Here is a 9,191-nt window from a genome sequence, read left to right on the forward strand (position 1 = left end):
CTTGTGTCATATACCCACAGTTGGTCCCCATCGAGAATAACTCTGTTGCCTTCCTCGGATAGTTGCCCCAAGCTAATTATGTTGCTTTTAAGAGTGGGAATAAAGAATACGTCTTTGAGTTCCCTCTCCTCGCCGTTCTTGCACAATAATTTTATTGAGCCCCTTCCTCTTATATGTACCACAGAACCATCTCCAAACTTGACTTGACCAGCAACACTTTCATCGAGTTTTGTAAATTTTTCACGGTGTCCAGTCATATGATTGCTGGCACCATTATCTAAGTACCAGATATTCTCTTCAATTTTACCTTTAATTTCCTTTCCTATGTTGGTCGTTGCCTTAAGTGTACCAGTGTTGTGTAGCATCATCCTTACGTCCGTTATGTTTGTGTAATTCTTGAGTTCTGCCACCAACAAGGCGGGCTCTTCATCATTAATTTGAGTTAAGTTTGCCTCAGCTCTCTGTTCTCGTCTTGGTTTTCGACATTCTCTAGCGTAATGACCTTGGTTTTGACAATTGAAGCATCGTACCCTGCTTCGATCGCCTCTGAACCCACGGTTGTCTTTGCCAGAATCCCCTCCTCTAGTTGTCTTCTTAATCCATTCCTCTCGTGTGAGCAGGAGCTTTTTCTCACTTCCTTCCCGTTTCGACCATTCTTCTTCAGTCAACAGGAGTTGTCCACCAATATTTTCATCTTGACCTTTGAGCCTCTCTTCATGTGCCTTGAGAGATCCAACTATCTCCTCAACTGACATGGTTTCAGGATTGCCAAATTGTTCGATTGCTGACGCAATTTGCAAGAATTTGGCAGGTACTGCTCTTAACAACTTTTTGACCACGTACACTTCCTCAACTGTCTCGCCTAGAGCCCGAATGTTTGTCACTAGGCTGTTAAACCTCATACAAAAGTCATCTATAAGATCTGTTTCCTTCATACGGATTGATTCAAACTCAGCTTTAAGTGTCTGGGCACGTGCTTTCTTCACTTTGTCAGCGCCCAGATGTACCATTTTGATTGCTTCCCATGCTTCTCTTGAATTCTTTTTGTCTGCAATTGATAACAATAAATCCTCCCCGATTCCTTGATAGATGATGGCCAATGCCCGTTTGTCCATCTTATCCTCAATGACCGCCTTTGGATCTTTAGGTTCTATAGCCTCCCAGACACCATGAGCTTGCATAAAGACCTGCATCTTCATTGCCCATGCCGTGTAATTAGTCTTTGTCAACATGGGATAACTGAGACCGAAAGAACTCTCTTTACCCTTGGCAGTGTCCATTGTTGGTGGGTGTACGTGGATAGCTCTGATACCAAAATATTAGCAGAGATTAAAGCCAAACAAGAAACTAGCAGAGATTAAAGCCAAACAAGAAACAATACATCGATGTTTAGAAGATGACCTTTGAATGGATCAACTGCGTACTCTGATAATTATGATGAATGAATACATCTGATACTTATAATATGCTAGAGATTATAACAGACCAGAAGATCAGGAACTAACTGCTGATTTTCCTCCGTCAATCTACTAACAGACTCCTAAAATAAAGCCTTACCATGTCTTGTATACTTAGACCGCATACAAACAATTATTTAAAACAAAACAAATAGAAAATAAATAATTATGTTAGATTATTAATCCAACAAATGATGTGTAGTGTTTGGTTGTATTATTGTTAGGAATGTTGCTCCAGGTCAAAGCAGAAGCAGTGGTTAGTACAGTGTCAGTGAATATCTGTTTAATAGGTTCTGAATGTTGAACTGAATCAAATTATCCAGGTTTGTGTAATTTAGTAAATTGCCTAATTCTTGTGTTACTCTTGTTCAAAGAGATCTGCTAAAATTTACCTGCATCCAGGCTTGCAAGTTCCTGGATAAGAACTGGTTCCCCAAGTTTGTTGTTATACTAGCACAAAAGAATCATCATACAAAATTTTCCAGCCAGCATCTCCTGACAATCTTCCCAATCTTCCCCCTGGTAAGATGTTCAATGCAGTTAGACGTTTCAATATGTTTTAGTACAAAAGGTTTGGCATGACATTCTAAATTTTTTTTGTACAGGAACTGTTATTAACAATAGAATCTGTCATTCAGGTAACAATGATTTTTATCTTTGTGCACAAGCAGGAAGTATTTTACTTGTTAAACAAATGTCTGATTGACAGTGTTTTGGGCATAATCTTTGAAACTTTTGGATAATTATGTAAATTATTTTGGTGTTTTTTAAATTATTTGATTTTGGTATTTTTGCTTATATTGTGGATATATTGGTCTAACAGGTTTTTTTTTGCGCAATGGTATGTTAAATTTGACCGAAATTAGTCGCTTTTTATAAATTTGACAGAGTTAAATGGCCTCTTATTTACTAATTTGACTAGATACTAAACCGGTGAAGTTTATAAAAATGACTGAAAATATGTTGGTCAAATTTATAAATTTGACCGTTGACGGTTGTATTTATTTATAAGAAGCGGGAAATTCAAATTTTATAAAAAATTGAAGTCAAGAGTCAAAAATTTTAAATGACCGCTTTCAGTCAAATTTAGTCGGTCAAATTTATTTGGTAAAAAATAAATGGTCAAATTTAGTCGGTCACATTTAACTAAATATGACTGATTTTGCTAATTTTGACCAGTCTAAAAAAGACCGATGTAATTCGGTCATATTTGGCTAAATATGACTGGCTAAATATGACTGCCAGCGGTCATATTTGGCTAAATATGACTGGAATTTTTCGGTCATATTTACCGGTTTTTTTTGTAGTGTTGGTATCAGTAGCACTACTCATTTTTTTATTATAATGATATATGTTGCATTTAACTCCTTTTTAAATAGAATATTTTTTTCAAATATTACTTTTATTCAATATTTTAAATATATTTTATAGTAAAATCTTTATATTTTTCTTAGTTTAGAAATAGAAAATGCCTTATGATTATTGTTATGGTGAACACTCTTATTTTTAAACATGGATCTACTAATATATAGATTGTGATGAAGGTGAGCGTTCAATTCCTCTGGAACTTTTGGAACCGTCTGATTGTGTGTATCTTCTCATCTTAAGAATACGAATGGTGCTGGTAAGCTGACTATCTGTGCTCCAGTTTTGGGAATATTCTTCTTTAGTTGCTTATTATTTACGATAGTGTTATACGTTAATAGATGATACGAACAACGGTTAGGGCTTTGAATGACACCCCTTCAAGCCGTCAAATAGTTGCTGGCTACGTCGAAAGGTTGCTGGTTACATGGAGACCGAGTTCCATGTGCCAAAAACACCCCTTCATGAATTCGAGTTGACTAACAATCTTAGACAGATGAAGAGTTTTGGACCACCGGTTTTAGCCAGACATTCGTCTACATGGTGGAGGATCTCAAGAAAGGCAAGCTTGGTGATGAGGAAATCAGCCACCTCTTCCAGAAATTAAGAGATATAGAAAAGGAACATAGTGAGGATGAATTGAAGAAGGAGAATAGGGAGAAGGCCTTGTCAGCATTACCATCTGAGCAAGCTGCCGTCGCTAAGAAAGATTCGAGGTTGGTTATATGATAAATCTGTTCATGGCCAAATCACAAGATTTAGTATAATAACTATTCTTTTATTAATCATTCAAAGATTTTGTACCTCCCTGACTATCATTTTTTTATATTTATTTTGTATAATAAGGATTCTTTTAAAAATGGCACAGTTATGGTAAATGCAAATGTTCGTATTTTGTATGTGATTTGATATTTTAAGTATTATGTGTTCCCCACTCTTATGTAAAAACCATAATTCACATAAATAAATAATACTAATTATATATTTTATCAAAGTGAACAAGATATCATGTTAGCATTGTTATCCCATTCACCAGAGAAAATAAGGCAAAAAATGACTAGACCACATCGGTCGTTTTTAGTACCGACTAAATATGGTTGGTTTTAATTAAATAAGACCGCAAAAATAGTAGTTTTTCCGAAGTTAATCATTTTAAAAAAATCATCGTATTTAGAAAAATATGACCCGCTAAATATAATGATATAATTATGACAGGATTTAAACGATCACTCTATTTCGATGCCGTCGTATTTAGTATATTTTAAATTTGAAATTTCAGCAAAATAATTAAATTTTTCGCTCAGAAAAATAAACATGACTCTCTTTGGTCATAAATCAAATACCATCGAGTTCTGTTGTAATTTAAATATGACCATTTTTCATTGGTACGTAAATATAATTGATGGTCGTTTGACGTTTAAAAATGACAGATTTCGGTTGAAATATAGTTAAAATATAGTTAAAACAGTTCTTGGTTGTAACTTTCAGTTTTTTTATATAAATATGACTCTATTTCATTAAATATGATGAATGCAGGATTTTTGTTCAATTTAATATGACCCTATTTTGTTGAAAACGAAGGGCACCCGGGTTCTGGTTAATAAAAAAATTACCTAATTTTGTTGGAAAGCAGCGCACTTATTTTTTGTGTAATCTAATTACGGCCAAATTTATTGTTATTTATGGTGCATATTAAAATCGACAGGCTTAGTTGATTGTTTTGAGCTTATTATTTAACTCGATTATGTTATTTTAATATAAGTCGAAATAATAAAAAAATTGATTGCTTCTTGCCATAAAAGTCTCCTAACATTGCAAACAAAATATGCTAAAATAAATGAACTACATTGCATAATAAGTCAGGCAATATATACACCTATCACCGAATAGTTATCCCAAAGTCACAAAAATGGCAAACATGATACTCATAGATAAAATAGTTAAATAGTACCAAAAGATTTCTAAACACGCACAACATTGCCCAAAGTTCACAAAAGAGCATTTAAAATCTTCACAGTACCAAAGCAGTTCATAACTAACCACGATTAAACAACGGGAAGTGGTCTGGACAAGGGTTGATGTCTTCACCTTATTGATCGTTGATGGTGCCGTCCATCATAGTCACAGTCTGATGAGCCTCCTGTAGTAATATCAGGTAGAAGTCGGCTAGAAGAAAGTTCAACTGTCAAAAAGAAAGTGAAGTAATCCTCACATTGATTTACATAACAAGAACAAATCATTACACTGGAGATAGAAAATGGGCAAAAATCTAACAAAAAGTACTTAAATAAAAATAGTACATTCAAGAAAAAACAATAAATAAATAAAGTAGTACATCCACTCTTGAAAGTACAAATACCTTATTTGAAATTTTCTACGTGAAATTAAACTTTAGTTTGTTGATTTCGAAGCTCATAAAATCTTCAATCTTAAACACGTACTAAAAGCAAGAACATTACAAAAATAAATCATGATAACACAAACAAATGTTCCCCAACCTAAATCTAAACTAATCTATCATTATAAACACACCAACATATCAAGGTCGCCTTCTGTTACTAAAAGCATGTACATTGCAAAAACAATTAAACACTAAATTACCAAAATCAGCGAGGAGTGTCACACTTGGACACGTGTCTATCAAAACTTTTGTTATTTGCACTTAACAATTTATCAAATTACTTATTAGTGTCCAAGTGTTCATGTTGAGTGTTTTAGTGTAAATTTATAGATGCATTAAATGATATTAAAATAATAATAAAAATTACCTACAAGATAATCTTGTCATTTTCCTTCATGATAAGGCCAAGCGCAATAGCAGCTGTACGCATATAAAGGCTATCCCTTGAATCCTGACTTAGGTCTGGAAAAGTAGCAGAGGCTAGCTTAAAGATTTCCTCGTCCAGAACAAAACTTATAACTTCGCATGGGGGTAAAAAAGACCATTTGTTGAACTTCTTCCTGGACCTTTGGCATCTTCAAGAAGATCTCACTAGGAACATCTACTAATTCTGTCAAGTCCTTCTCTTTCCTTCTCTTGATCATCTTCTTTGCATCCCCGGATCCCATAAACTCCGCAAAGGTGTCTCGGGGAACAAGTTCAAACTCCCTATCCCTAGATCCCATCATTTCTTCGTTCAAGTTCCATTTGCGTGTATTGGGGGGGGGGTAATACCGGTTACTCAACAGGGGTGTCAACTCATCAACTAAATTGACTAGCGCCTTCGTTGAAGTGTTATTAGTAATAAGACTTTCACTTTCAATAAATTTAAACGTGGGCATTAAAGAAAAACATAATACATACATGCAGCTCTATCACAACAGGTTCACTGGAGTCGTAAATATAACTCGTAAATTCCTCAATAGAAATATGTATCTCGCCCTTTGCCCCTCTTCCTTCAACAATTTTCTGTCAATGCAAAGTAAATAATCAAATATTATCTTCACGTAAAGCTTAGGCCAAAGAGCAGACTTATTAAACAATTTACAAGTTAGTTGTACCTCTCACCTGTTTCATATGGTTTCGCCCCAGTGCGGGGTGTAGACTCAACCTTTTTTCGTGCATTCTGGCAAGAACATGACAGTGTCTTGAATTCTGGACTTCCCCAATGGTCGAAGATCGAAACTCATACCCACGGGTGGAAGTACTGAGGCCTAAATGTATCTCCCTTAATATTAAGCTCTAGTTGTGCATATTGCCATTCCAAGAAATGATGCAATTTCTCTAAAAGTCACTCCCTCTCACCACTAAGATAGTACTTGAAGTTCCGAGAAAGATGCGCTCTCACCACCAAGTCCTGTTATTCTTTAAGAACTCCCTTTGGATACACATAGTACTCCTGCCACAACAAATGCATAGTATTATAACACGTTATTAAAAATTTATCAGTCGGGGCGTGACACCTGTATTTAAAGTTATTCAACTTTCTACCAATACTATATCTTTAAAAATCTATTAAAATTTACTTACAAGTGTACTTACTTTAAAATTATCGATACACTTGTCTTAAAAGACTTTGTGTTCTGCTCCCTTTCGCCACACCATGCGTTCATCCCATTTCATGCGAGCAACATATCCCAAAGTCTTCTTGTGTGTATTTTACATAAAACTCCAAAAAATAATAAGAATATAATTGAAAATGCGTGGACTAACTACTAATTTTAAAATACTTGTGGAATAAAAAAAAATTTACGCTTTTTTATTCTTCAAAAAAATAAGTGTTACCCATGGAAGGTTTCCTCTCAAAATGAATAGTTTTGCTGCTTTCTCATGCCTCATACCCTTTCACGCGACTTTCCTCATCATTCAGTTTATGTGCACCATTTCTTCCACTGGTAATAACTTTCTTCTTCTTACTCTTGGATGAAGGACCAGCCCAACAACCTAAAATTATACATTAAACAATTAATCAGTAATAAGCACACACCTTCTACTTCATGTAAGAATCGAATAACAGTAATCAAGCAGAATGCGATAGGTAAAAGCATATTAACATCAAATAATCTTTCGATTTATGACATTACAAAGACAAAGTTTTTGCGTGTAGTGCTTTTAATTTAGCACCTATTTTCTTATAAGGCCCGGAAAATAGCTTTACAAAAATTACTAAATGTTAATGGTGCAACCTTATAAGAACCCTTCAGAATTATCTAAATACATATCTAGAGATTAAACTTGACATACCAAAATACCTATTAAAAGCATAAACATGGCAAATAGTTTTACTTTTGGATACTTTTGGATAAAAAATAGATATGTCGAGAGCAATGCAGTTTTTTGATGTTTTCTATGAAGTTTACAAGTCCTCCTACATTCATAACATACTACAAAAATTGACTTCTATGTTTCGAAAACAAACCTGCTTAAAATACAACTACAATAAAAAAACATATAAAACAAACACAATTATATAAATATGAATATGATACATAAGGTTTGTTACTAACAAGTGATATATAGTTAAACAATAAGCTTTAATGTAATTGTTAAGAAACAACATTAACAAGTGTTGAAGAGTACCTGAAACGAGTAAAGTCATAATATTTATGAGGAATGTGTAGTTAGACACAAACACACATGACACATACACAAACCTTAATTTCGAACACGGACACACATGATGGTTTTACACACTTTCATCAATTTCCCGCCTCTTAGTTGTTAAAACCGTGTATCATGTTGATCTCGCGTTCGAAATATTTGGTGCATAGTATACTTGATGAGCTTGGCTAACAAACACAAATATGTGTTCGACATTTAGTTTTAATTTCACATCCACAGCAGTTATACGGTGCGTAACAACTTTCACATGTGTCGTGTGATCAAACTAACAACATTTGAATACAATCACATGATGTCCACTATGAAAGAAGAGTTTGAAATTTTTTTTACTCTTCTGTAATAGCTACTATCACTACCCCATAAGTGCTCAAATGCTATGCCTTTTTTGAGTGTTGCAAGAAAAGCGTTATGTTAGGTATGATTTTGCTTAATCTTCTCCAACACTAGTCAAAAAGCATTGCATTAAATATAAATGTACTATTTTAGTAAAATTGTTAGTATTGTGACATGCAACACCACGTTTAAGCGTTGCATTATATTAAATTATTTTTGAGATTATAAAAATAGATATATTATCAAAGAAAATACAATGACTTTAATATTTTAGTAATTTATTTCTTTAAAATATAAAATGTAATATTTTGTTAAATTTAACAGATTTTGACATACATTTTATATAATTTTAAATCGTATTTTGAATTTTTGTAAAATTATAAATTTTGAAAATTAAAAAAATCTAAAAAAAAATTTTTAATCAAAATATAGGTTTTTCGTTTAAGCGTTTCATTATATTAAATTATTTTTGAGATTATAAAAATAAATACAATAACCTTAAAATTTTAATCATTTATTTAAAATATAAAATATAGTATATTGTTTTATTAAACATATTCAGACATATATTTTACATATGTTGAAATCGTATTTTTAATTTTTGTAAAATTACAGATTTTGAAAATAAAATAAAAATCTAAAAAATAATAAAAGGAGGGGAAGAGAAGGGCCTGCTATGCAATGAAGCCCAATAATTTTTGGGTTGGGGGGAGCCTAATTGAAATCCATGACCCATAGAGACATTAAAATATAAATTAGGGCTCCTAAAGTTCACCAATCTTCTACTTCCATTCACCTCTTTCTTCTTCCTCTTTCAAGCACACACACACTCATTTCTATTAAAAGTGAATATGCAGATAACTCAAGAAATCAGCTAACTTGGATATTACTAATGAAGGCTGGCTGATTACACTTAATAGAAAAGAAATACATGAACATTGTTTTAAAAAACTAACAGACTAAGTGCTAGCTAG

General features: G+C 33.2%; 1 long non-coding RNA gene across 3 annotated transcripts; it reads right to left on the reverse strand.

The window, feature by feature from the left end:
• Positions 1–1,792: 1,792 nt before the first annotated feature.
• Positions 1,793–6,979, reverse strand: LOC141675174 (uncharacterized). 3 transcript variants are annotated; one of them, XR_012555928.1, is made up of 5 exons: positions 6,805–6,979; positions 6,331–6,661; positions 5,591–6,218; positions 4,863–5,004; positions 1,793–1,976 (listed from the first exon to the last, which is right to left on the reverse strand). It is a non-coding gene; the product is annotated as an uncharacterized LOC141675174 (long non-coding RNA). The 3 variants fall into 3 exon arrangements; XR_012555926.1 differs by having other exon boundaries at positions 5,591–6,231; XR_012555927.1 differs by having other exon boundaries at positions 5,591–6,231; positions 6,793–6,979.
• Between the last annotated feature and the right edge of the window lie 2,212 nt (positions 6,980–9,191).

The sequence above is a fragment of the Apium graveolens genome, chromosome 7, assembly GCF_009905375.1.
Source record: "Apium graveolens cultivar Ventura chromosome 7, ASM990537v1, whole genome shotgun sequence".
Lineage (NCBI taxonomy): Eukaryota > Viridiplantae > Streptophyta > Magnoliopsida > Apiales > Apiaceae > Apium > Apium graveolens.